This window comes from Mustela erminea, chromosome 9 (assembly GCF_009829155.1).
Source record: "Mustela erminea isolate mMusErm1 chromosome 9, mMusErm1.Pri, whole genome shotgun sequence".
NCBI classification, from domain to species: Eukaryota; Metazoa; Chordata; class Mammalia; order Carnivora; family Mustelidae; genus Mustela; species Mustela erminea.
Genome location: NC_045622.1, coordinates 23034600 through 23062507, shown reverse-complemented (window position 1 = coordinate 23062507; position 27908 = coordinate 23034600).

Sequence of the window (27908 nt, the reverse complement as noted above, 5' to 3'; positions counted from 1 at the left end):
ACAACTAAAATATATCGAGGGCTTACTATTTTTCAGGCATTATGTCATTAACTGTTCACAATAACTATTGAGACTGTCATTATATCTTGCTTTCCAGATGAGAAAGTTAAGAGTTTACAATTTAGAGAGTTAGGTCTCATAAGTAATATTGTAGACTCAGATAAAAATTCAGCTTTATCTAACTGCTGAATCTGCACTCATAATGAGTATATACCTTTTCTGGGGGGAAAAAAAAAGATTCAGACAGGCATTTACTTTAGAATCTGAGGCAACCAATTTTCCAGGTTGGTTCCTCTCTGAGATAGTCCAACTTGCTCATTTTACAGGTGAAGAGATTGAGGCCCGGAGAAGTTAAGTGATGTGACAAGTGCATCCAGCTAGTTGGTACAACTAAAATTGGAATCCAAATTTCTGGATTCTTCTGCAATAGCAATCTTTCTACCACACCACTCTGTTTCACAACAAAGCAGAGATGAATTTGCATTAAACGTGGGATTATAGTTATGAATACAAAATCTGAATCAGTTGGTCAGGACTCCTCAGATCTTTCGGCATACGAAGACAGGCACACTTGCTAGAAACTATGCTCAGAATTGTCTCACAGGCCTGTTGTCCTAGGGCACCTTCAGAAAGCCACAACCACCACGTCATTGCTATCACCAGAGCATTCATCTCCATGCTGAACATCCGTGAAACTCACCCAACTGTTGACCCTCCCCCATCCTGCCAGGTCTTCCCAGTGTGCCTTCTGGAACTCATACTTTTTCACTTGCATGCTCTTTACTATCCTCAACCTCTCCTTAATTGTTCTCTTTCTGTCTTGTCTAAAATGGAGACTATCACCTGAAAATGCTACTTCCCCTCAAATGACCTCTGGGCCAGAAGACTGAAGAAGGTTTGTCTTGTCTTCATGGCCACTGTAAAGCATGTTCTTCACAGATTTCCTTCACACATTATAGCTCCCTTGAAATGCAAGACATGCCAATACCATATTGTCTCTGGCATCCACCAACAGCCCATCACTGCTTTCATTTATTGAAGTTCTCATGTTAGCTCATTATCTTTGCCCCTCCTTCCTTCTCATCACTGCTGATGACTTTAACATCCAGATTGATATCCCTGCCTACTCTCTGTCCTTCAGTTCCTTTACTTACTCACGTGCAAAGTTTTATTCCTCCACTACACCCCAAGCCACCACTTGTCTTGGTCAGACTTTTGGTTTTACCCTTCTATCAATCAGGAACTCGAAACTAAATGATCTGAAATTACCCTCTGTATTTATTTCTGTTACCTGTCTGACCACACTAGATTGTAGTTTTTTTGAGAATAGGAACGTTGTACATTTAGCTAATCATTTTGTCTTCAGAATCCAGATCAGTGCTTGTTATAAAGCAGGTACAAAATAAAAATCTATTAAATAAATAAGCATGGTAACACAGCAGATTCTTTATTTAGTGAAACTAATAAATACAGAATTATCAGCTTCCTTAAAGTTTATAATCAATAAGAAACACCCACATGCCTGATATTTAATATACACTAAGAACTTGATAAGTTGTTTTAAGTGACTGATAAAGAAGCATAATATTAAAAAAGTATAAAATTTTCTCATCCATCAAAGAACTTAAAATTTATTGGAAACCTACAACTCAGCTATAGAAAATGCTGTTATGAAATAAAATATTAAATCCTAACATATGAATGGTCAATGCAATATGTGTTTATTCATCTGTTATTTTATTTATTCATTTACTTATCCAATAAATCATCTATCTAACAAATCCTTAGTAGGTACTATCTAGGTACTAAAAATCTCTTGGGCACTGGAGTTGCAAAAAAAATGGATAAGGTATTACTTTTGCCTCCAACAACATCACATTTAGAAGGGAGATAAAGACATATAGAGTTTTAAAAAAATTAAATATGGCAGACATCTATGTTCCCTACGTGTGAACACTGTCCACTCACTTTGAACCAACCCTCTCCTTACACACTTAGAATCCAATAAGAGAGCTAGCATATATAGACTCTTGAGTTAGTGTGTTCTTTCCTCTTAGAGTTTCTTTTTAGGTGGTAGAGATGTCAGAAACATCAAACATTGTGCCTTACATTTATATCAGCTTATGTAAACAAGAGAGGAAGGAATCTAAGAAAACTGACTGGTGTATTTTCTTGAAGAGTTATGTATTTTCATCTTTTCCAGGTATATGTTCTGCTGCTTTTATGGTGAGACTGCCAATTATTCAAATTAAAAAAAAATTCATTCTGTGTGATATATAGATTTCTATAAAATTAATTAAGAATTCACCTGACAATAGGAAAAATAGAATTGTATGACTGAAAATAGAAGTCAAGCAAAACAGGAAGAAGGGTATTACAGGTTAGGGTAATTTTATTTATTCATTTATGTATTTCTGTATTTATTTTTATAGAATTTATTTCTTTTGAGAGATAGCAAGAGGGAGCATGAGTGTAGGTAGAGGGAGGAGAAACAGAGGGAAAGGGAGACGCAGACTCTCTACTGACCAGGGAGCCTGATGTGGGACTCCATACATGGACCCTGAGATCATGGCCTGAGCCAAAGGCAGGCATTTAACTGACTGAGCCACCTTGACACCCCAAGTTAGGGTAACTTTATTTCTAAATAGAAGAAACCCCAATTCAGTATGTCTTAAGCAAGAGTACACCAGAGGCAGGGCAAGTTCAGTAATTCCACATCATGGTCAAGATGCCAGGATCACTGCATCTCTCAGCTCCTCCTCCCCAGGCATGTCTTCATTCTCTGGCCTTTGTCCCCATGGCTGCATTAGTCCAATGCACAATATTTGAACACAAAAACATCCAAGGGAAGAGGAGAGATTGATCTTTCTTTTTTGCAACTGTGCCAACAACAATAACAACACTCTAAAATTTCTCAAAAGACATCCTCTCAAATCCCTGCAGTCATAATAGCATCACACACTACTCTTAGACCTATAATCTTGACAGGATGAATGGGGTTACATGTGGGGAGATCAAACTCACTCTTGCATGCATGGTCAGACTCAGCTTCTCCAGAGGGACACAGTTGTACGGACTCAGGAAAACACAGTTCTTTTAAGGAAGTAGATATGAATGGATGCCAGGTAGTCCAGGATGACTACATAATTTGTGGAAATAGTGAATAATTCAGGAAGTCAACCTCCTCTCTCCAAGGCTGCTGCATACCATCATCTTGCCCTGGGATCAAGGTAGGTGAAAGATACTTCCTCATGTCCCTTGGTGAGTCACCAAACACCCTACTACGTTGCCACCCCAGGACAGGGATAGCCACCACCTTGTTCCACCCTAAAAGGCTACAAGGTACATGTCCAAACCTGACCCTCTTTGTATCCACACCCAAGCCCACACTGGAAAGGCATACGAGAGGCCTCTCTCACTATCAACTTGGAGAGCAGAAAGTGGCAGGAGTCACCAGGCCAGAAGAACCAAGGAAAGGGTAGCACATAGGTGAGCACCCAACCCAGGAAGATTTGGAAGCAGCGAGGAACAGAAACATAGGAGCCAAAGCTCCACGTCCATGCTCATCGCCCACAGCTACTTCAGTTCACAGCACAAATCCAAAGAGAAAAGTATTAAGAATTTCAAGTTGGTGACTGCAGAGCATGAACCCCAAGGACAAGGCCTCTCTGAGCTGGGCCTCATGTGACTGCACTGGTTGCATGCCCATAAAGCTGGTTTTCCGGGTAGTCAACCAACAAGGACTTGGGAGGCATGTAGGTGGGAGGGGAAGAAAAAACAACAACAGAAGCCAGTCAAAGAGGGAGGCTTCAAGAAGACATAGAATGTTGAGGAACCAGGAAGCTGGCACTGATTTTTAGAGCTACCCTCACTGCCAACAAAAGGCTGAAAGGGAAAAGTGGCTCACCAAAAGCTAGAAGGGAAAAAACAATAACAACAAAATAAAACAGTTAATCCCGTTTCACAATGAATAAGAGCAGCCAGAGCGCCCTTTGGAAATCTCTGAAGACCACTCTGACTCTGAAACTCCTCTGTTTGTTTGTTTGTTTGTTTGTTTTTAAAGATTGATTTATTTATTTGACGAGAGAGAGAGAGAGAGAGAGAGAGAGAGAGATATCACAAGTAGGCAGAGAGGCAGGCTCCTTGCCGAGCTTCAGGGCTCAGTCCCAGGACCATGAGATCATGACATGAGCCAAAGGCAGAGGCTTTAACCCACTGAGCCACCCAGACTCCCCCATGCAACTCCTCTCTGCTGTGACCTAATACAATCCAGGAAGAAAAAATAGAAAGCTCAGGTTATTGAGCCAAAATGAGGCAAAAGGAGGAGAAATGATTGCCAGCTCATAAGAACAGAGAGAATTCCTCATTCAAAGGGAATTATTAATGCATTTCCCATATCCTGCCAAATCTTAAAAATGTTCCATGCAATTTTGTATCAGACACACCAACATATAGTAATTCCTCCTGCGCAGGCTTTGCCCAATACATCTGCGTGAGAGAGATTAGTCATATCCCACAGAGAGGGGTGGTTTTCAAAGCCTTGGTTTTAATCTGGTGGGCATGGCATGCTCCGAAATGTTTCCCCTGAGTTCTTAATGATGTGTCTTTATATACTCACTATGTTGAAAAGTACAGAAGAGATTAAAAAAAGCAAGCCCTTCCCATATAATATTTATAGGGCTCATCATTAAAAGGGGGAGATCAGCTCCTCTCAAGGAGAGTCACCTACACAGAGATTTATGCCCTACGAGGTCTATGGTTAAGCTGGAGAGCTTCCAATCCCACTCTCATACCTTAGTCTAAGACTTGACACTTGATTCAAAAACCAGAAGTGAAGTATTCTGCTTAACCTATAATATTAAGTAAAAAGTGAGACTTAGAGTACTTGAATACTAGAAGGAAATACATTAATATTTTAGCTGTGTATGGGCGATGGGTGATTTTTACTTTTTCTTTGGCTTCTCTGTTGTTCTCATTTCTGTTATAAGAATGAATTATTTTTAAGAAGAAAATATATATAAATACATATACACATACATTCATATATTTATACTCATATATGTATTTATACATGTACATATATACAAAATACATACATACGCACATACACATACAGAGACCTTTGTGAAATAAACCAAAGCATTTTTACTTCTTTGCAGAAGAGTTAAAACAGTCAAGACATATGAAGCATCATGGAAGCTAAGACACAAGTCTCCTCCTCCAGCAGCTACCAAATTGTCTTTGCATATTGTAATTACAGCATGGTTTAAGAAAGGAAAGAAGGAAGGAGGGAGGGAGAGAGTAAAGGAGGAAGGACCTTAATTCCCCATACTCTTTAAAAGAGGAGTAATAAACATTTTGAACAATAATGTAGAGTGTAGAAAATCTCTAACTCATAAAGTTGGGGTTTTGTTTGTTTGTTTCTTAGTGTTTAATTCTTCTGAGGTCTCACCAGTATGGGACACAATTGTGGCATTAACACTACAGGTATGCTTCAAGAAGTTAATACCTAGGGGTGCCCGGGTGGTTCAGTCACTAAGGGTTTGCCTTAGGCTCCGGTCATGATCCCAGGGTCCTGGGATCAAGCCCCGCATCCGGCTCCCTGCTTGGCGGAAGCCTGCTTCTCCCTCTCCCACTCCCCCTGCTTGTATTCCCTCTCTCACTCTCTCTCTGTCAAATAAATAAACAAAATCTTTAAAGAAAAAAAAAAAGAAAGAAAGAAATTAATACCTAGGTAGCTGGCAAGACATGCAAGTAATAACTGACATTTGAACATGAATATAAAGCAAAACAAAGCAAAATAAATAAGCAAAAGATTCCACCACTCTCCTATCATCAGAATGTATATTTACTCAAAGTCTAATCTCATTCAATACATATAAAAATTTCTATCAGTTTGCTTACCCGAGTAACTGTTCTGGACAGCAAGGGATCACAACACAGCAATAGAGCAGCTCTACACAGAGCGGTAGTCTGGACTGGACTACTTCGGTAGGCCAGATCTCTAGCCTTGCAGTTTGTATCTGGACAAATTTATCTCCTTAATGCCTTTTATTCCACATTAGGTAAGACCACTCTTAGGGGAAGTAACAATGTAACTTTTAAGCATATGACTGAAATGAAAGCCTGTCCTTCTCTGGGGTTTGCAGAGGAGGCTTAAGACAGCAGCGGAAGATGGAGAAAGATCGGAGCCTCCAAGGGGATCTGAGAAAAGGAAGCGAGGAGGAAGGGGCTGTGGATGCTTCAGAATTCATGGCTTTATTAAAGTAGAAAGGGGGACCTGGGTTCATTCTCCACTTCAAGAAAACCATTAGTATAACAGGTCGAGGGACTTTTGCTCTACAGAGATTTCCAGAAAGATTTTTGAGCAGTTTGTTCAGTGTGTATGCCCAGGTGAGGGCAGCAGGTGGGGATGTGGGACAAAAGCAAGATGCTCTTAAAAAAAATGGATCCCCACCATCTAGAATGTTAAACTCCCAAGCAGCAATATTAGGAAGAAGTGGGGTGTTTTGGCATTGTCTCCCCAGGAGAATACCCCAGCTCTAACTCCTCCCCTTCAGGCTCCACTGTGGGAAAATGCCACCTGCCACTTCCTTTGTCTGTCTCTTCAAGCTTTTTGAGAAGACGGGACAAGGTTCTGCAAGGATGACCAAATTTTCCTTAAGGTTTTGGAGAATTGGATTCTCAGATTTGCTAAACTATAGGAAAGAAGGAAGAAGAAAAGGAAAAGGAAGCAGTAAAAGCTATTATTACTTCCAGCTGCCCTTCTCAGATGAAGGCACTGAGGTCCACCTCATATCACCCATTAGAATTAAGACCGTGTATGGAAAGAAGTTATAAGGAACCAAGTCACACTCCAGAAGGGCAAATTGATGATGATGATGTCTATATCATTATTCGTGATATTCTCAAATAGAAAGATTCCCTGAGATCTTTAGCAATCTCTCCATACCGTTGGGCATACTTGCCCACCCTGGCCCAATATTTCTGGGACTGAGGGCAGTGCATAGTGCAGTGTTTGCCCATTTCTAATGTTCTGTTTGTTAATTTCATCTAAATGTTCTTTATTCTCTGTCTCCCAAAGAGGGGGAGTAAGGGTTTCACCTACTATTGCGGACTGTCACTCTATGTTGCACAGGACCCTGCTGCTCCACTTTTTCTCCTTCATGTTATGTATGTCCCATTGCTGTAGTCCTTGGATTATGGATCTTAACTGAGGAAGTCTGAACAAATGCTTACAACAAACAACTGGAACTTGGAATAACGGATTAGAAGCTGCAAACACACATCAAGGGTGCCCTTTGTTATTTGTTAATGAAGATTGCCCCCAAACTTGCTGAAGAGTCAAGTCAATGTCAACACAAGGATTAGATGGCCCAGGTCCTGTCCAAAGACAAGCAAAATAATATGAATGCAATATAATATCTTTAACATATCTACAGTTCTCAGTTTGGGCTGAACATGATTATGACCTGAAGATCTTTTTAGAACACATCCATGTCTTCACCATTACGCCTTTTTATTTGGTTGATCTGGAGAGGGCTCTGTGACTGAAGAGCAGTCAGGTTCAGAATCAGTGCCAGTGGCTCTTGGTAAGTAATGATGCAATATCAGTGAAAGTAAGGAATAATAATTATGTATATCTTATGATGGACAAACTCTGCAGTGGGGTTGAGCTGTTAAAATGCTTTTCTTATAAGCCACTCCTCAATTATCCATGCAAATCAAAGAGCCAGTGAACCAGATAATACATGAGAGTTGACAAAACAAAACAGCCATAAAATCTAAATTTGACTTTAGTAGCTAAATTCAGAAGAAAACTAATGAATACTTAGCATAAGCTAGACATTGCATTAAAAGCTGTGAGGGACTCAGATGCATGAATAAAAACAGCCACCACTTTAGAGGAGGTCGAATTCATTCCTTCATGTTTGTCCTAAAAGGTAAGTTCTGTTCTAGGCACAAGATGAAAAGCAGTGAAGACAACAGGCACATTCCTTGCTCGCATGAAGTGTGCATTCTATCAGAATGAAATAATGGTGATGCTAGGTCACATTAACGAACTACCAACAGTGGGGTCCTGTCTGGAGTTCAGATTAGTTCAGGCTGGCCCCACACCCCATCCTCTACCATGGCTCACTTTACATTCCATTTCTTTTATGTTCCAAATAATCTTTTTGTACACTGTGTGTAGGTAGGTGTTACTAGTTGCTTTTCCTAATTATAACTCCAGGAAATATAAAATAGTTATCCTGTAAACAGCAGTGCTTTTCTATCATAAAAAAATCACACATCTTTTCTAAAAATGAAATACAGTGGGCATATAACATTGTGTAAGTCTAAGATATACAATGTATTAATTAGATATATTTATAAATTGCAATATGATTACCACTACAGCGTCAGCTATCACTTCCATCATGCCACTAAATTGTCATTTCAGTTTTGTTGTGAAGACAGTTAAGATCTAGTCTAGCAACTTTGAGTATATAATATGGTACTGTTGACTATAATCACAATGTGTGTGCATTAGGACTCCAGAACTTACTCACCTTCTAACTCCAATTTAGTACCCTTTGACCAACATTTCCCTATTTCCTCCACCCCCCAACCTCTGGTAACCACCTTTCTACTCTCTATTCCTGAAAGTTTGGCTTAATTTAGATTCCACATAGAAGTTATGCCATATAGTATTTTTCTTTCTATCCGACTTATCTCACTTGGCATAATGACCTTAAGTTTAATCCATGTTGTTGCAAATGGCAAGATTTCTTTTTTTTTCATGACCAAATAATATTCCAGCGTGTATGTATGTGTGCGCACACCCATGCACATGCATGCTTATGTACACGTATCTCACATCTTTTTATCCATTCATTCATAGACAGGCACTTAGGTTGTTTCCATATCTTGATAATGATGAATAATGCTGCAATGAACATGGTAGTGCAGATATCTTTTTATATCCTATTTGTATTTCTTTTGCATACATACCTAAAAGCAGGATTGCTGGATCATATAGTAGTTTTCTTTTAAATTTTACCTTAAAATTTAATTTAAAAGTTTTAACATTTTAACTGTTTTCCACTGTAACAGAACTGATTTGCATTCCTGCCCACAGTGCACAAGGGTTCCCTCTTCTCCTCACCCTCGCCAACACTTGTTATCACTTGTCTTCTTGATGACAGTCATTTTAACAAGTGTGAGGTGCCATCTCCTTGTGGTTTTGATTTGCAAATCCCTGATAATTAGTGATGTGGAGCATTTTTTCATGTATCTGTTGGCCATTTGGAGGTCTTCTTTGAAAAAATATTTATTCAGCTTCTCTGCCCATTTTTAATTTATTTTTGTTATTGAATCATATGAGTTCTTTTATGTGTTTGGCTATTAATCCTCTATCAGATGTGTGGCTCACAAATATTTTCTCTCAATCTGTAGAATGCCTTTTCTTTTTCTTGGCTTTCTATCTTGTACTGTGCAGAAGCTTTGTCGTTTGATGGAGTCCTACTTGCTGATTTTTACTTTGTTGCTTGTGCTTTTGGTATCATATCCAAAACATCATTGCTAAGACCAATGTCAATGTCTTTTTCCCTATATATTCTTCTAGGGGGTTTATAATTTCAAGTCTTACTTTAAAGTCTTTAATCCATCTTGAATTAACTTTTGTAAGTTGTGTAAGATAGGAATCCAATTTCATCTTTTTGATGATATAATCTTATATAAAAATCCTAAAGCTCAACCAAAAAACTGTTGGAACTAATCAACAAATTCAGTAAGGGGCACCTGGGTGGCTCAGTTGGTTAAGTATCTGCCTTCAGCTCAGGTCATGGTCCCAGGGTCCTGGGATCAAGCCCCACATTGGGACCCCTGCGTAGCTGGGAGCCTGCTTCTCCCTCTCTCTCTGCCACTCTCCCTGTTTGTGATCTTTCTCTTTCTGTCAAATAAACAAACAAAATCTGGAAAAACAAACTCAGTAAATTTTCAGTAAAAAATCAACATATAGGGGTGCCTGTGTGGCTCAGTGGTCTAAGCATGTGACCTTGGTTCAGGAGATGATCCCAGAATCCTGGGATGGAGCCCCACAACAGGCTTCTCATTCAGTGGGAATTCTGCTTGTCTCTCTGTCCCTCTCCCCATTTGTGTGCTTTCTCTTTCTCTCTCTCTCAAATAAATAAAAATATTTATAAAAAATTAACATACAGATGTCAGTTGTGTTTCTGTACACTAACAGTGAAATATCTAAGACAGGAATACAGAAAACAATGTCATTCACAATAACATCAAAAACAACAAAATACTCAGGAATGAATTTAACCAAAGAAGTAAAAGATCTGTACAATGAAATCTACAAGTCTTTGGTGAAAGGAATTGAAGAAGACACAGACAAATGGAAAGATAGTCTCAGTTAATAAGTTGTAATAATTAATAATGTTAAATGTCCATACAACCCAAACCTATCTATAGATTCCTGGCAATCCCTATCAAAATTCCAATGGCTTTTTTCACAGAAATAGAAAAACAATTCTAAAATTTGTATGGAACCACGAAAGACCCCACAGAGACAAAGTTATCCCAAGGAAACAGAATTAAACCAGAAGCATTAATACTTCCTAATTTCAAACTATAATACAAACCTATAGTAATCAAAATATATGGCATGGGCATTAAAATAGATATATGCATCCAAGGAACACAACTGAGAGCCCAGAAATAAACTCTCACATGCACTGTCAACTAGTATTTGATAAGGAAGCCAAGAATACTCAATGGAAAATGATAGTCTCTTCAGTAAGTGGTATTGGGAAAACTGGATAAACACACATCTTTTCAATGTGTAGCATACACAGTGGGAAACAATTAAAAAAAAAGTAATATTTCTCAATCTTGGCTAGACATTGAAATCACCTGGAGGAACTATAAGAAAAATATACATATATACATGCTTGGGTCATACGCATAAAATTCTAATTCAATTGTGGCTTGGGTATTAATATTTTAAAAATTTCCTAACGTGATCCTAACTCTAGCTAATCTTGAGAACCACTAGAGTAGCAATAGTAGATTAATATGTCTTGGATTAATTATTAACATCTGTGTGTCTTTGTTTCTTATTTTTAAAATGATATAATAATAGCATTTATCTTTTAGATATGAGGAATAAGGAAATGTATATAAAAGTGCTGAGAAAAGTACTTGACATGTACAATATTTTTAAAAAGTGTTATATATTATTATTTTTAGTGAATTAGTTATATGATTAAGTCACCCATCGTGTAAAGCAATACTTTCCTTTCTTTGTCCCACGTTTTAAATTTCTATAGGTTATTTTTCATGGAAACTTTACTGCACTTCCCCTACCCTGCCACCACATACAGGTAACACTAAACAACTCCATATCACACATACAAATAAATACAGTAGTCTAGCATCCTAGACCACAGTAACACATTGTCCATGATACTCATAATTTTTAGCTGATGTTACTAGGTGTCCCAGCTGTAGAAATGGCCCTCAATAACAGAAACATCCTGATAGGAGATGTGTTTCCGATTTCTAAACCTGAAACTGAAGTCTTTAGTATTACCACTCTGAATGATTACTTCTCAATCATTTTCCTATTTGTTAGGAACAAAGTCACCTTCAAGCTAGGTGATTTTGAGATAAAGAAACAGAAAAGCTGATATCACATTTATGCCCCTGCTCCCTAAAATGTGCTCCCCCCTGGCACATTCAGACATTCTCACAGTCTCCACTACAAATACTGAGATGATTTCATGGACCCATCTTAACTCTACACATGTACTATCTGCTGCATTTCTTCATCCCCTAAGCTGGTATTACCCTTCCACTTCCTTCTAATTATGACCTGTTACATTCTCTATTCCTGGGATTCTTTTTTTTTTTTTTTTAAGATTTTATTTATTTATTTGTTTGTTTGTTTGTTTGTTTGACAGACAGAGATCACACGTAGGCAGAGAGGCAGGCAGTGAGGCAGGGTCCCTGCTGAGCAGAGAGCCTGATGTGGAGCTCCATCCCAGGACCCTGAAACCATGACCTGAGCCGAAGGCAGAGGCCCTAACCCACTGAGCCCATCCAGGCGCCCCTCTATTTCTGGGATTCTTAGCACCATCTTATCTTATCTTATCTTATCTTATCATCTTTAAAGTTTTTAAATTATTTATTTGAGAGAGACAACGAGCATGAACCGCTGGGGGAAGGGGCAGAGGAAGGAGGATAAGCAGACTCCCAGCTGAGCAGAGAGCCAGATACAAGGCTTCCTCCCAGGACCCTGAGACCATAAATTGAGCCATAGTCGGACACTTAACTGCCTGAGCAACCCAGATGCCCCACCACTACCTTATTATACATCTTCTAAATTAATCAAATACTTTTCATAAGCTTTACATATCTTGAAAGCAAAACAAAACAAAAAAAGCTGGTGAGTGGAGTATGGTATGGTCAGAAACTAAGATCCTTTTCTAATACTGAAGAGGCCCCAAAGACCTAGCAACCTTCATTAATTATTTTTCTAAGCCAAATATTTTAATTTTTTTAGTCAATTTTCTTTTCCATTTAGTTGTTTTTCTGTCATAGGCAAGTTCATCAACCATTCTGTCACTTGATGAGATAATGACAATGAGAGAGAGATAGTGTGGCCTAAGGAAAACTAACTCAGAAGGATCTTGTAGTTTTACTTCTGCCATTTTTCAATAGTTATGCCAATTTGGGTGAGTCATTTTGTCTTTCTGAGGCTGACTTGTAAAACTGGTAGATTTAAAGAGACCATTTTTAAGTTTATTCCTAACACCTCCAAGACTCATGAGAGTCCATCTCTCAATTAACCAGTGTTTGGGAAGGTCTAATACTTCAAGTCCTTCTCCTTGGGGGTGACATAGATGTGAAGAAGAAGAAAATGAGGCCCAGGTATACAAGATGCTTACAACGTGATTGGAAAAATGGATCTGTACATGGAAAGTGAATTGACTGAATTTTGTTACTCTTTACTGGTTTAAGCCCGCTACAGCTTACCCTTCCCACTCATTATAAGGAAACTCTTTGGAAAACATAAAAACAATTCCAGGCAAACTCTGCAGTTTTAAAAAAAAAAAAGTCAATTATGAAGTCAAGTCAAAATGTAACAACAGCAAAGGGATAAGGTTTCTGTTTGAGTTTGGTTTGCTTCTTAGTTTTTCTCTTCCAGTTTTGTTCAAAGGTTGAGCCCTAATCATGGAGACAGTGAAGGTACTGTGGTTGAGTAAAACTTCAATAGAAACCTTGTCTTTCTGGCCAAAAAAATTGAAAAAAAAAAAAAGTCCTAGTGTCTGAAGTGTAGAGGAGAATTTTAGAGCAAATAAAGCTGTCTCCTAATTCAGTGTATGAAGCTACATAAGTTTCAGCAGCATTGCAATAGCTTTGAGAACTGAACTGATATCTAAACCACTGGTTCCAGAGGTGAGACAGACAACAGGTAAGAGCACCTGAATGGACTACCTGCTAACAAACAACTACAACAAAACCCAAAATTCTTGATAGTAGGGCCTAGGAAACAACAGTCTGCAAGCCAACTCTGACCTACCAAATATTTTCATAAATAATATTTTTGTGAAACACAGCCATGCCCATTCATTTATTTATCACCTCTGGCTGCTTTTGTTCTACAGCAGCAGATCTGAGAGGTGGCAGAAACTCCACGGTCCATAGCCTGAAATAATTACAAATGGGTCTTGTACAAAAATATCTGCCAACGGCTGTTCTAGTGGATTGTAACAAGACCGAGAGATTATATGACATAATATGCATAGTGTCAAGGATAAAAGAGAATATTTCTTGGCATACAAAACAAAAACAGAAACAAAAATTTAAAAATTAAAAAAAAAAGAAAAAGTGACTAATTCTCAAGCAAAAATAAAATCAATAGATGCCCCAATGTTGAAAGTCTCAAAGTCTTTAAATCAGCTTTTACAACTATATTCTATGAAGTGAAGGAGAACATTTAAATGGATAAAAAAGTAGGTTTTATCTTCCCCAAGACAGAAACTATGAAAGAAACAAAATGGAAATTTTAGAATTAAAAAAAGAGAATATCTGTAATAAAAAAAAATCATTAGAGATATTCAATAGAAGAATGAAAATGACAGGGCAACTTGCAACCTTTAAGTTAATAAATCTGAAAAACAGATCAATAGAAATCAGTATATCTAAACAACAGAGATAAAGGATCTTAAAACTAATTTAACTGAGACTCAGACACCTACCCTCATACAATAGGGAAGGGCCTGGCATCCATGTTATTGCAGTCCTAGAAATAGAATGGGAAGAAATCCGTTTTTTAAAGTTGAAGACAGAATAACTGAAAACTTTTCAAATTTGGTGAAAGACGTGAATTTACAAATTCAAGGAGCTTGTTAAAACCCTAATTATAGATTTATAGGAAATTTTTAAAAATAGGAATATAATAAAAGAATAAACAATAATAAGAAAAGAAAAAAGACTAGAAGAAAGAAAAAAAGAAAGGAAAGAAATCCAGACATAATATAACCACATTGGTGAAAACTAAAGATAAGAAAAATATATATATTGTAAAAACCCAGAGATAAATAACATTTAATACATAAAGGAACAATAATTCAAATGTTGCAGATTTCTCACCAGAAATCATGGAGCACAGAACACAGTTCTGATAGAAAAAAACTGCCAATCATTGATATCCAGTAAAGATAGCCTTCATGGCCCTTCTTTTCCCGACATCTGTATCTTTGGGGTAAATACCCAGGAGTGCAATTGCAAGGTCATAGGGAAGTTCTATTTTTAATTTCTTGAGGAATCTCCACACTGTTCTCCAAAGAGGCTGCACCAACTTGCATTCCCACCAATAGTGTAAGAGGGTTCCCCTTTCTCCACATCCTCTCCAATACATATTGTTTCCTGTTTTGTTAATTTTGGCCATTCTAACTGGTGTAAGGTGATATCTTAATGTGGTTTTAATTTGAATCTCCCTGAGGGCTTTACCCCAAAGATACAGATGTCAGGAAAAGAAGGGTCATCTGTACCCCAATGTTTATAGCAGCAATGGCCACGGTCGCCAAACTATGGAAAGAACAAAGATGCCGTTCAACGGACAAATGGATAAGGAAGATGTGGTCCATATACCCTATGGAGTATTATGCCTCCATCAGAAAGGATGAATACCCAACTTTTGTAGCAACATGGACGGGACTGGAAGAAATTATGCTGAGTGAAATAAGTCAAGCAGAGAGAGTCAATTATATGGTTTCACTTATTTGTGGAGCATAACAAATATCATGGAGGACAAGGGGTGTTAGAGAGGAGAAGGGAGTTGGGGTAAATTGGAAGGGGAGGTGAATCACGAGTGACTATGGACTCTGAAAAACAATCTGAGGGGTTTGAAGTGGCGGAGGGGTGGGAGGTCAGGGTACCAGGTAGTGGGTATTACAGAGGGCACCGATTGCACGGAGCACTGGGTGTGGTGAAAAAATCATGAATACTGTTTTTCTGAAAATAAATAAATCAATTTAATAAAAAAAATATAGCCTTCATGAATGAGGGTAAAATAAAGGTGTTTTAAGATAAAAACAAAAACTTGTTTTAAAAGAAATGCAAAAAGAAGTTCTTTAACAGAAGGAAAATAAGAAACAGAAACTAAACTTCAGGAATAAAGGGAAAAAATCAGAAATAGTAAACACCAGAGCAAATATAATAGATTATTTCTTTCTTGTATGCTCTTTAAAATAGATACTATTGTCAAAAGTAAAAATAATGAATACTGTTATGCTGAAAATAAATAAATTAATAAAATAGTAAAACTATAACATTGTCTGACAGATATTTCAATACAAAGCAAGAATAATAAATTGACAACTACAACATAAAGGGAGTATAGTGAATGGACCTATATCATAAGGTTTCCACATTTTATTTGAAGTGGTAAAACAGTAACTCTGAGTAGACTGTGGAATGTTAGGTATTCTTAGAACAAATACAGATGGATGGGTGATGATGGATGTATGTATGGATAGGTATATAGATAGATGGATGGATGATAGATAGATAGATAGATGATAGATAGATAGAATCCAAAACTAATAGGTAATGAAAATGGAATACAACATATTCAAATAAAAATATACAAATGAAGAAAAACAGAAGAAGAAAAACAAGGCAAAGAGGAAACTGATGATTCAACGATAGAACTAAATCCAACCACTAACTGTAAGTACATTAATGCAAATAGTCTAACTAAAGCAATTAAAATAAGTAGATCTTCAGTTTTATTTTTATTTTATTATTTTTTTTTAAAGATTTTATTTATTTATCGGAGAGAGAGATGGGGAGAGAGCGAGCACAGGCAGACAGAATGGCAGGCAGAGGCAGAGGGAGAAGCAGGCTCCCCGCTGAGCAAGGAGTCCGATGTGGGACTCGATCCCAGGACGCTGGGATCATGACCTGAGCCGAAGGCAGCTGCTTAACCAACTGAACCACTCAGGCGTCCCCAGTTTTATATTTTAAAATAGACACAACTACATGATAGTTACATATCTTTACTTTATTTTATAAATATAAAATTATTATATTTATTCTTCATATCTTTATATACTATATTCTTTATATATTCTTTATATATTATATTCTTTATATATTCTTTTTTATATCTTTATTTATTTATTTATTTATTTATTTATATTTACATAAACTTTACTTTAAGTATAGTAACATAGGCAAGTTAAAAGTTGAAGGATCTCAAGAAACACACTTCTAAATATGCAGCAGGTCCAAGATGAAATCTAAGCATCTCCAGAAAAATAAAAACATATTTTGAACTGATTTAAAATGAAAGAAATACAAAATAAACTTGTAAGATGTTGCTAAAGCACTGACAAAGAGAAACTTACAATGCTGAATATTTCTATTAGAAAAAAAGAAAACTCTCAAGTAAATAATCCAAGCTTCTACTTTACAAAACCCGAAAAAAAAAAAAAAAAAGAAAGAAAGAGCAAACTCAAATCAAGAGAAGAAAGGAAATAGTAAAAGAAAATAGGGGTGGAATCAGATGGCAAAGTAGGATGATCCTGAGCTCACCTTCATCCTATAGACACACTGATATCTACAACTACATACAGAACAGCTAACTTTAGTTGTGTGTGATGTGTTCTACTCTTCAGTTTGTTCTCAGAGATGGTTGTCATACACACACACACACACACACACACACACGAACACATATATATTTAAATATATATTTTATACACACACACACATATATGTACACATATATATTTAAATACATGTTATATATATACACATATATTAAATACATATTTTATAATATACACATACATATATGTATGTGTATATATACATATATATTTTTATTTTTTATTTTTTTCTAAGCTACATGGAGATAAGTGGAAGGGATAGAGATGTACCTTAGTCAGGAGCTACAACTCTGGTATGGCAACCCACAATCAGAAGGGATATCACAATCATAAAGGCCTCCCTGAAGAACAAGAGGTCCAAGTCCTGCAACATTTTCCATAGCCTCAGGGTCCTGCAACAGGAAGATGAGCACCCATAATATTTGGTTTGTGAAACAATGGAGCTGATATACAGAAGAGCCAGAGGGCAGTGGGAAACCCAAGAGTATACTCTTAAGGGGAACTTGCTCCACATGCCAATGCAGAGGCAGCACTCAGAAGAATAATAAATGGACACAGTGAAAACTTCAACAAAGAGATAGAAAATATTAGAAAGAATAAAACAGAGCTGAGTAATTTAATCACTTAAGTGAAAAATACATAGGAAATCAATAGCAGATTAGGTAATGCAAAAGAATGGATCAGAGATCTGGAAGACACGGTATGAAAATCTTCCATTCGGAACAGCAAAAAGAAAAAAAAATAAATGAGAACGGCTTTAGGGATCTCTGGGACAACATTAAGCTTAATAACATTCACATTACAGGGGTCCCAGAGGAAGACAGAAAGAAAGGGAGAGAAAAAATGTTTGAAAAAATAAAGGCTTAAAATTTCCCTAACCTAATGAAGGAAACAGACTTCCAAGTCAAGGAAGTACAAAGAATTCGAAACAAGATGAACCCAGAGACCCTCACCAAGACACATCATAATCAAAGTGCCAACAGTTAAAGAGAGAATCTTAAAAGCAGCAAAAGTAAAAATCAACTAGTTATGTTAAAGAGCACCTTCATAAGACTAACAGCTGATTTTTCAGCAGAAACATTACAGGTCAGGAGAGAGTAGAGTATTTTCAAAGTACTTAAAAAAACAGAATCTCTACCAGATTCTCTGCCCAAGAATCTCTATCCAGCAAAATTATCACTAATAACTGAAGGAGAGAGAAGGAATTTCCCAGACAAGTAAAAGCTACAGGAGTTCAACACCAAATGATCTTTGCAATTAATATTAAAGGGACTTTTTTTTTAATGGAATAGTAAAGGCCATAACTAAAAACAAATAAAAAACAAATAAAAAAACAAAAAAAAGGAGTGCCCAAATAAGATCAGAAATGAGAGAGAAGTTACAATTGATACCACAGAAGTACAAAAGATCATGAGACACTATTATAATTTTATGCCAACATGTGTGTAAACCTAGAAAAAATGGATAAACCTAGTAACATAAAATCTTTTAAGACTGCATCAAGAAGAAATAGGAAATCTGAATGTACCAAGTGTTTAGATACAAGATTTAACCAATAATTAAGAAATTTTTAATCAACAAAAATCCATAACTAGATGGCTTCACAGGTGAATTCTACCAAACATTTAAAGAATTGATGCCTAGCCTTCTCAATTATTGAAAGAGAGAGAAGAAAGAAAGAGAGAGAGAAAGAAAGCAAAAGGAACACTTCTAAACACATTTTATGAGACCAGACTCACCCTGATGCCAAAACCAGAGAAAGACACACACACAAAAAAACAAAAAAAAAAAGAAAGAAAGAAAGATTGATTACAGGCCAACATCCCTGATGAACACAGATGTAACAGATGCAAAAATCCACAACAAAAACTAGCAAACCAAATTCAATAATACATTAGAGAAATCACACAACCAGATCAAGATGAATTTATACCACAGATGAAAGAATGATTCATTACCTACAAATCAATTAACATAATACATCACATTAACAAAACATAAAGAAAAGAATCAAATGATCCTCTCAATAGATGCAGTAAAAGATATAAAAAATGTAATATGCATTTATGACAAAAATTTCAACAAGGTGGTTAGAGATGAAACATACTTCAATATATGAAAGGCCATATAGCCAAACTCATAGCCATCATCATACTCAATGGTGAAATGCTAAAAGGATTTCCTCTAAGATCAGGAAGAAAACAAGGATGGCCGCTCTCACCACTTTTATTCAACACAGTAGTGGAAGTCCTAGCCACAGCAATTAGCTAAGAAAACAAAATAAAATGCATCTAAATAGGCAAAGAAAAATTTAAACTGTTACTATTTTAGATGACATTATACTATGTAAGATAATCTCAAAGACTGTGCCAAAAAACTATTAGAACTAATAAATGAAAGTAAAGTGGCAGGATACAAAATTAATATACCTAAATCTGCTGCACTTATATGCACTAACAATGAAATTGGGGGAGGGGGGTTAAGAAGATAATCTCAATTACAACTGCATCAGAAAGAGCAAAATACCCAGGAATAAATTTAACAAGGGAAATCAAACAACTATACTCTGAAAACTACAAGACATCGATGAAAGAAACTGAAGATAAATAAATGGAAAGATTTTTTTTTAAATGGAAAGATTTTTAATGCTCGTGGATTGGAAGAATTAATGTTGTTAAAATGCCCTTATTACCTAAAGCAATCTACAGATTCAATGCAATCTCAAACAAAATGCCAATAGTATTTTTCACAGAACTAGATCAAAAGAAATTCTCAAATTTGTATGGAAGCACAAAACCCCAGAAAAGCCAAAACAATCACGAGAAAGAAGAAAGCTAGGTGTATTATTCTTCTTGATTCCAATATGTACTACAAAGTTAAAGTAATAAAAACAGGAAGAAGGGGTACCTGGGTGGCTCAATCAGTAAAGCATCTGCCTTTGGCTCAGGTCATGATCCCAGGACCCTGGGATCAAACCCCACATCAGGCTGCCTACTTAGCACTCTCCTACTCCCCCCTGCTTGTGCTCACTTCTCTGTCTCTTTCTCTGTCAGATTAAAAAAAAAAAAAACAAAACAAAAAAAACAAAAAACCAGTAAGATACTTGCACAAAAAACAAACTCATATATTAGTGGAACAGGGTAGAGAATCTAGACATAAACCTGCACATATTGTCAATTAATCTTTGTCAAAGGAGGTAAAAATATACAATGAGGTAAAGATAATGTCTTCAATATATAGTGCTGGGAAAACTGGACAAGTACATGCAAAAGAATGAAACTAGACCACCTTATTACACTACACACAAAAATAAACTCAAAATGGATTGAAAACCTAAACATGAGGCCTGAAATTATAAAATTCTTAAAATAAAACTTAGAAAGGGGACACATGGGTGGCTCAGTTGGTTATGAGTCTGACTCTTGGTTTTGTCTCATGTCAGGGTTGTGAAATTGAACCCTCACACTGGGCTCCATGCTTGGCATGGAGACTGCTTAAAATTCTCACTAACCCTTCCCCCTGCAACACAACAACAAAAACATAGTAATCTCTTGGGCATTAACTTTAGCAATGTATTTATGGAGATGTCTCCTCCAGCAAAGGCAACGAAAGCAAAAATAACTAATGGGACTAAATCAAACTAAAAAACTTTACAGTGAAGGAAACCATCAATAAAACAAAAAGACAACCTACTGAATACTAGAAGATCTTTACAAATGATATAACTGTAAAATATATAAAGAAGTCACACAACTCATTATGAAAAAAACAAAAAGAGTCCAATTAAAATATGAGCAGAGGACCTAAACAGACATTTCTCCAAAGAAGACATATAGATGTCCAATAAACACTAAAGGAAATGTGTTCTACCAAAGAAATGCAAATCAAAACCACAATGAGATGTCACCTCATGCCTATTAGGAGGGCTATTAATAATAATAATAATAATAAAAGTATAGGTGAGAATGTGGATAAAATGGAATGTTTGTATACGGTTGGGGGGGAAATGTTATAGGCTCTAAGGAAAAGGGTTGAACTTTATAAAAAAATTAAGATTGAACTACTATACCAATACAGCAATCCTATTTTTCAGTACTTATCTAAAGAAAATGAAAACACTAATTTGAAAAGATGTGTATAGCCCGATGTTTATTTCAACATTATTTATAATAGCCAAGATATGAATCAGCCTATGTGTCCATTGATGGATGGATGGATGGATAAAGAAGATGTGGTGTATATATACATATGTACACATACACACTAAGGAATTACTGTGCCATAAAAAAGAAGGAAACCTTGCCATTTGTGACAATGTGGATGAACCTCGAGGGCATTATGCTAAGTGAAATGTCAGGCCAAGAAAAGCAAGAAGTCAGATCAAGAAGGCTATATGATTTCATTTACATGTGATATCTATAAAAAAAAAAAAGCAAACAAAACAAAACAGAAACAGACTCATACATACAGAGAACAATCACCTGGCTGGCTGCCAGGGGGACGGGGGATGAGGGGATAGGCAAAATAGGAGGGGGGATTAAAAATTATAAAGTGCCAGTTAAAAAATCAGTAAGACACCAGGAATGCAAGGTGCATCACAGGGAATATGGTAAGTAATATCATAACAACTTTGTTAGTGACAGATGATACATAGATTTATCATGCTGATCATGATAATGCATATATATGTTGAATCACTATGTTCTGCACCTGAAACTAATAGAACATTGTATGTCAACTACACTTCAATGACAAGATAAAATAGAACAAAATCAATGAAATTAAAGGCAGGAAAACAATTGAGAATATCAATGAAACCAAAAGTTTTTCTTTGTAAATGAAATTGGTAAACCTTTTGACAGACTACCAAGTAACCATAAAACACATTATTACCACAGTGAAGCGAAAGAGACGATCCATGTACAGCCCCGTATACAGGGAGAGGATAATAACCCAACACTACAAACAGTATTACTCAAGAAAATTTGACAACTTAGATGAAATGGATGAAATTCTTGAAATAAACTATTGATATTATATTGATGCTTGATATTGACATTGATATTTGATAGCATAAACTATCAAAATTCAGATATGAACAAATGATCACCTGAACAAATCTGTTACGTAAGTTGAAGTTGTACCCACAATTCCTCCTGAGGAGAGAATTACAAAACTGTATGGTTTCAGAGAAAACCCTTTTAAAAAATATAAGGAAAAACACCACCAATTTTATAAAATATCTTTCAGATAATAGAAGAGAAGGGACATTTTTCTTCCTATTATTAGGTCAGGATAACCTTAATATCAAGACCAAATTTTAAAAATGCAAGAAAAGAAAGCTAAAGACTAATATCCCTCATGAACTTATATGTAAGAAATTTCAATAAAATATTTGCTAATCAGAGCAATGAAGATAGTATGGTACTCAGAGGTTCCTGGGTGTCTCAGCTGGTTAAGCCTCTGACTCTTACTTTTGGCTCAGGTCATGACCTCAGGGTCATGAAATCGAGTCCTGCATTAGGTTCTGTGCTGGGAGTGGATCCTGCTTAAGATTCTTTCTCTCCTTCTCTCTCTGAATCTCCCCACCCCCAACTCTCACTCTCTATAAAAAAGAAAAAAAGAAAGAAAGATTGAAAGGTTTGCTTTTAAAATTGTGTGGTACTGACAGAAGAACATTCATATTGATCAGTGGAATTCAATAGATGGTACAGAAACCTACACAAATACCACTGAATGATTGTTAGCAAAGGAAAAAAAAAAACAAAAAAACAGTTCAATGGAGAAACTATATTCTAACAAATGGTGTTGCAACGCTTGGACTCCATACACACCCTGGTATTTGTATCCTGACTGTGATGGTGATTACACACATGGGTAAGTGTGATAACATTTCACAGAATCACACACACACACACTCACAATGCATGAAAAATCTGATTAAATCCAAGTCAAGTCTATAGTTTATTTAATGGTACTGTACTACATCACTTTCTAGGTTTTGATCACCAGTCACTGTATTGTGGTTACATGTTATTGCTGAATGAAGCTGAAAAGTACATAGGAGCTCTCAGTAATATTTCTGCAACTTCTATATGACTGCTGAGTCGTCCAAAATTTTCATTTGGTCCAACAAAATGATTTATTTAAGTATAACTCTTACAACATATCTGTAGAATCTGTTTACTGAAAACTACAAAGTACTGATAAAAGTAAAACATCTAAATAAATGAGAAAACATAACGTGTTCATGGACAATTAGATTCAATATAGTTAAGATGCCAATTGTACCAAAATTAATCTACACTTTCAATGCAATCTCAATGATAAGATGTACAAGCTAATTCTAAATTTATATGGAAATTAACTAAACTAATTTTGAACTAAAAAAAAGAAGACTCACACTATCCAAATTATGACTGACTATAGAGCCCCAGCAAGTACAACATTGCTGTGTTCATGAGTTCATGAATGGATAGACGAAAACAATGGGACTGAGTAGGGTCCAATGATTGATCCACATAAATATGGAAATTGATCTTTTTGGCATTTGATAGATTCCATTTATTTTTCAAAATACCCCCCTTTTTTTTAAAGAGTTATTTATTTATTTATTTATTTATTTATTTGACAGAGAGAGAGAGAGAGAGAGATCACAAGTAGGCAGAGAGGCAAGCAGAGAGAGAGGAAGGGAAGCAGGCTCCCTGCTGAGCAGAGAGCCTGATGTGGGACTCGATCCCAGGACCCTGAGATCATGACCTGAGCCGAAGGCAGCGGCTTAACCCACTGAGCGCGCAGACGCCCCTCAAAATACCCCGTTAACCTGACTTTTTTTTAATCTATTGAGATGAAATTCACATTAAGCTTTACTGTAAGTGAACAATTCAGTGGCACTTAACACATTCACAATATTGTGCAACCACCACCTATACTAATTCTAAAATTCTAGAACACTCCCATTACTCCAAAGTAAAATCATGAAGTGATTTCTCCCCATTTTTACTCCTCATTTAAGCCCCTGGCAAATACCAATATATATTATCTATACTTATCTATATATAGATATATACTGATTGGATAGTTATCTATATATATATGTAGATAATATATTTTCCATTTAAATAATGTTAATCATAATTTACCAATGGTCTGTGACCATATATAGATACATAGATATAGATACATAGATATATATATATAGATACATAGATATAGATATATATAGATACATATATATATATAGATACATATATATAGATAGATACATAGATATAGATACATAGATATATAGATATATAGATATATAGATACATAGATATAGATATAGATATAGATACATAGATATACAAAATAAATAACATATAGGTAATATATATCTTTAGTTTTTATCTATAATTTATAGATGAATTATCAATGAATTTATCATAGATGCATTCTTTAGCTATATTTAAATACAATAAAATAATTTCATAAAGTGCAAAATAGAGTGCATGCATGGCATATACTGAAAATAGGAAATACACATGAGTTTAAGCTTTATTTTACTTACTTACATTGTTTTGTATGCGTAAGTATATGCTAGGCTATACAATACACATAATATGTTTCTTGCTGTGGAATGATCCAACTTATTTGAAAGCCACTGCTCTTAAACCATGGTAAACTGAGCAACAAAAGGGTCTGTACAGCCCACTAATAAGGCCAATACCAGAAGAACCGTATTTTCCATCCCATACACACAAGTCCGGGCTGGTAGCGCTCTGATAGGCTCACACTCTGGTGTCTTCTCTTTTCAGATTTGCAAACAGGCAACACTATTTAAAAGAACTTAACCAGCTTCTTACAGTACTTGGTAAGGCTGGGAGTTCTGGTGGTGGCTTCCCTGATATACATAGCACAGCCATTCATTCAGAAGTTTGTTTGTTTGTTTTCCATCTTTCAAATCTTTATTCTGCATCCTTAACATAGAGCAACTTCTTCAGCACTAATATGGGGATCCTATTGTGTCCCTGCCTGTTCCATTATTCCCAGTCTAGCAGAGCAATGTCAGGGTGAACCTGTAGACACAAGTGAATCTCATACTGCAATTCCCAAATGTGGATATTTTCTTTTAACTATATTATCTACAAGGAGTGTATTCATTTAATATAGTACGATGTCTTCTAAGAGTAAATCTGTAATTATTCTGCAACAACTGCTTTGCACATTTCTCTCCCAGATCAACTTTTTAAGTTTTTGAAACTGAGAAAATAATATTTGAACTAATAAAGTTGAAACTATCAGCAAAAGAAGAGGGTTTTTGTTTTTCGTTTTGTTTTACAAAACTACCAAATATCATAGAGATGAAAGAAAATGAGTATATATGAAAAGCAAGATTTGTTTTTGGTAAAAGAAGGGATGAGAAATGGAGATATATTTTTGGTAAGGAAGGAAAAAGAAAGATAATTTCATCCTAAATAAAATGTTCTAGAATAAGTAAGAAAAACGATCAGCAAAACCTTAATGGATATAGAAAGTTGTAGAAGGTTTATGGAAAGGAATCTTGTGAAAGGAAGGGTATGTGTAGTCAAGTGACTAGGTTAAAATTATTTATTTAAGTTAAAGAAAATTAAAAAGTTTAATATCAAAAGTATAGTAGTACAAAATTAGACTTTGGTTTTCTCTCTGTTGAGGGAAACTGGAAGGGGAGATGAACCATGAGAGACTATGGACTCTGAAAAACAACCTGAGGGTTTTGAAGGGGTGGGGGGTGGGAGTTTGGGGGAGCCAGGTGTTGGGTATTATGGAGGGCACATATTGCATGGACACTTGGTGTGGTGCATAAACAATGAATTCTGTTATGCTGAAAATTAATTATTAATTAATTAATTAAAGGAGAAAATTTTCTTAGATTATTGGCCTGCTCTTAATAAATTATAAACAAAATGTCTTCTTTACCTCTAATGTAATCTGCCTAGGAAACAAAAATTCTATGTTTTGTCTCCATCAAATCTTAAATTACTTGAGAAAATTGAATCTTCTTTATTAAAAGCACAAAATTTTTAAAAGCCACACAGCTTTTGGTACATGCTAAATTTTGTGGTAAGTATTGTCAAATAAGAGGTGATACTAAATTTTGTTTAGGAATTTTTATATAAATGTTATTAATATAAATGTACCAGAAGTTGGATGTTTTTAGGAATCAGATGTGTCCTTCTTTAGTGTTATCAGCCATGATTCCAGTCACTGTCTTAAAATATTATATATCATGGAAATAATGGAATCTCCTTGTCAATTACACTATGAACTCTCATCTCATTTTAACAATTGCCAATTTTTAACTCTTTTGTTATTTACAGACAGTTTTTGGTTTCTGATAACTTTTAAAATTATAACACTGAACTAGGTCAGCATATCCAGAGTTTTGATGGAAAACTGATAAATTCATAAAACTGCCAACATAAGGTCAAGCTCAGGAGACTAAATAATGAAGATGATTACCATTTTTTACGGCTTTGTTCAAGACATTATTGGTTGCTCTTAATGGTTTGTTCTCCAGATATAAAGGACATCCTTTTCTCCTTCCTTTTAAGCTATCTATAACTTACAGCAGTTTAATAACGTATATTTTTACAACAGAGGTTAACAATATATGTATTTATATGAGTGCAATAAGAATCAGTTCTCCTTGTAAGAGGACACAATTAGACAAGGCCTTGGCTTGGCTTCTTAGCCCAAACAGATTTTTTTAAAAGTCCAATTTGAGGGGCACCTGGGTGGCTCGCTTGGTTAAGCACTGGACGCTTGATTTTGGCTCAGGTCATGATCTCAGGGTTTCAGGATCAAGCCCCGTGCCAGGCTCCACTTTTAGCATGATGTCTTCTTTTCTCCATCTCCCTCTACCCCCCACCCCCAGCTCTCTCTGTCACTTTCTCTCAAATAAGTATCTCTCGCAAATAAATAATCTTTAAAAACATTCCCAATTTGAGAGTACTTATGATATGTTCCAACAAAGCATGTTTTGTTTTGTTTTGTTTTGTTCTAAAGAGAAAGAGCATGAGGTGGAGAAGGGGCAGAAGGAGAGAGAGAATATTTACCAGACTCCACACCCAGTGTAGGGCTGGATGTAGGGCTTGATTTTGAGACCTTGAGATTACGACTGAGATGAAATCAAGAGTTGGATGCTTAACTGACTGAGCCACCCAGGCAACCCTCCAACAAAGCAGTCTTTTTTTTTTTTTTTAATTTTATTTGTTTATTTGACAGAGAAAGAGGTCATAAGCAGGCAGAGAAGCAGGCAGAGAGAGAGGTGGAAGCAGGCTCCCCGCTAAGCAGAGAGCCCAATGCGGAGCTCAATCCCAGGACCCTGAGACCATGACCTGAGCTGAAGGCAGAGGGTTAACCCACTGAGCCACCCAGGTGCCCTGCCAACAAAACAGTCTTAAAAGAAACTTATAGATGAATCACTACTCTTGCTGCGCTTACATAAATAATCAGGCCAAGTTTCCTAAAACTAGACTTAACGTGCAAACAAATTAGTCTTGCTACGGTGTCTTTGATGTAAATATAAATGACTACTGAGAGCAAATTATACTTCAATAATACACTTTGTGGATATCAGATTCAGTGCCTTTGGCTGTCTTTGAGGTTTCATATTCTACCTGCAAAGTGAACTGAACCCTCAATTCTTCCAATCTCCTCTGGTAGTTGGCTGAAGTCTCCAAGCTAACATTTCCAGTTTTCTCCCACTCCTCT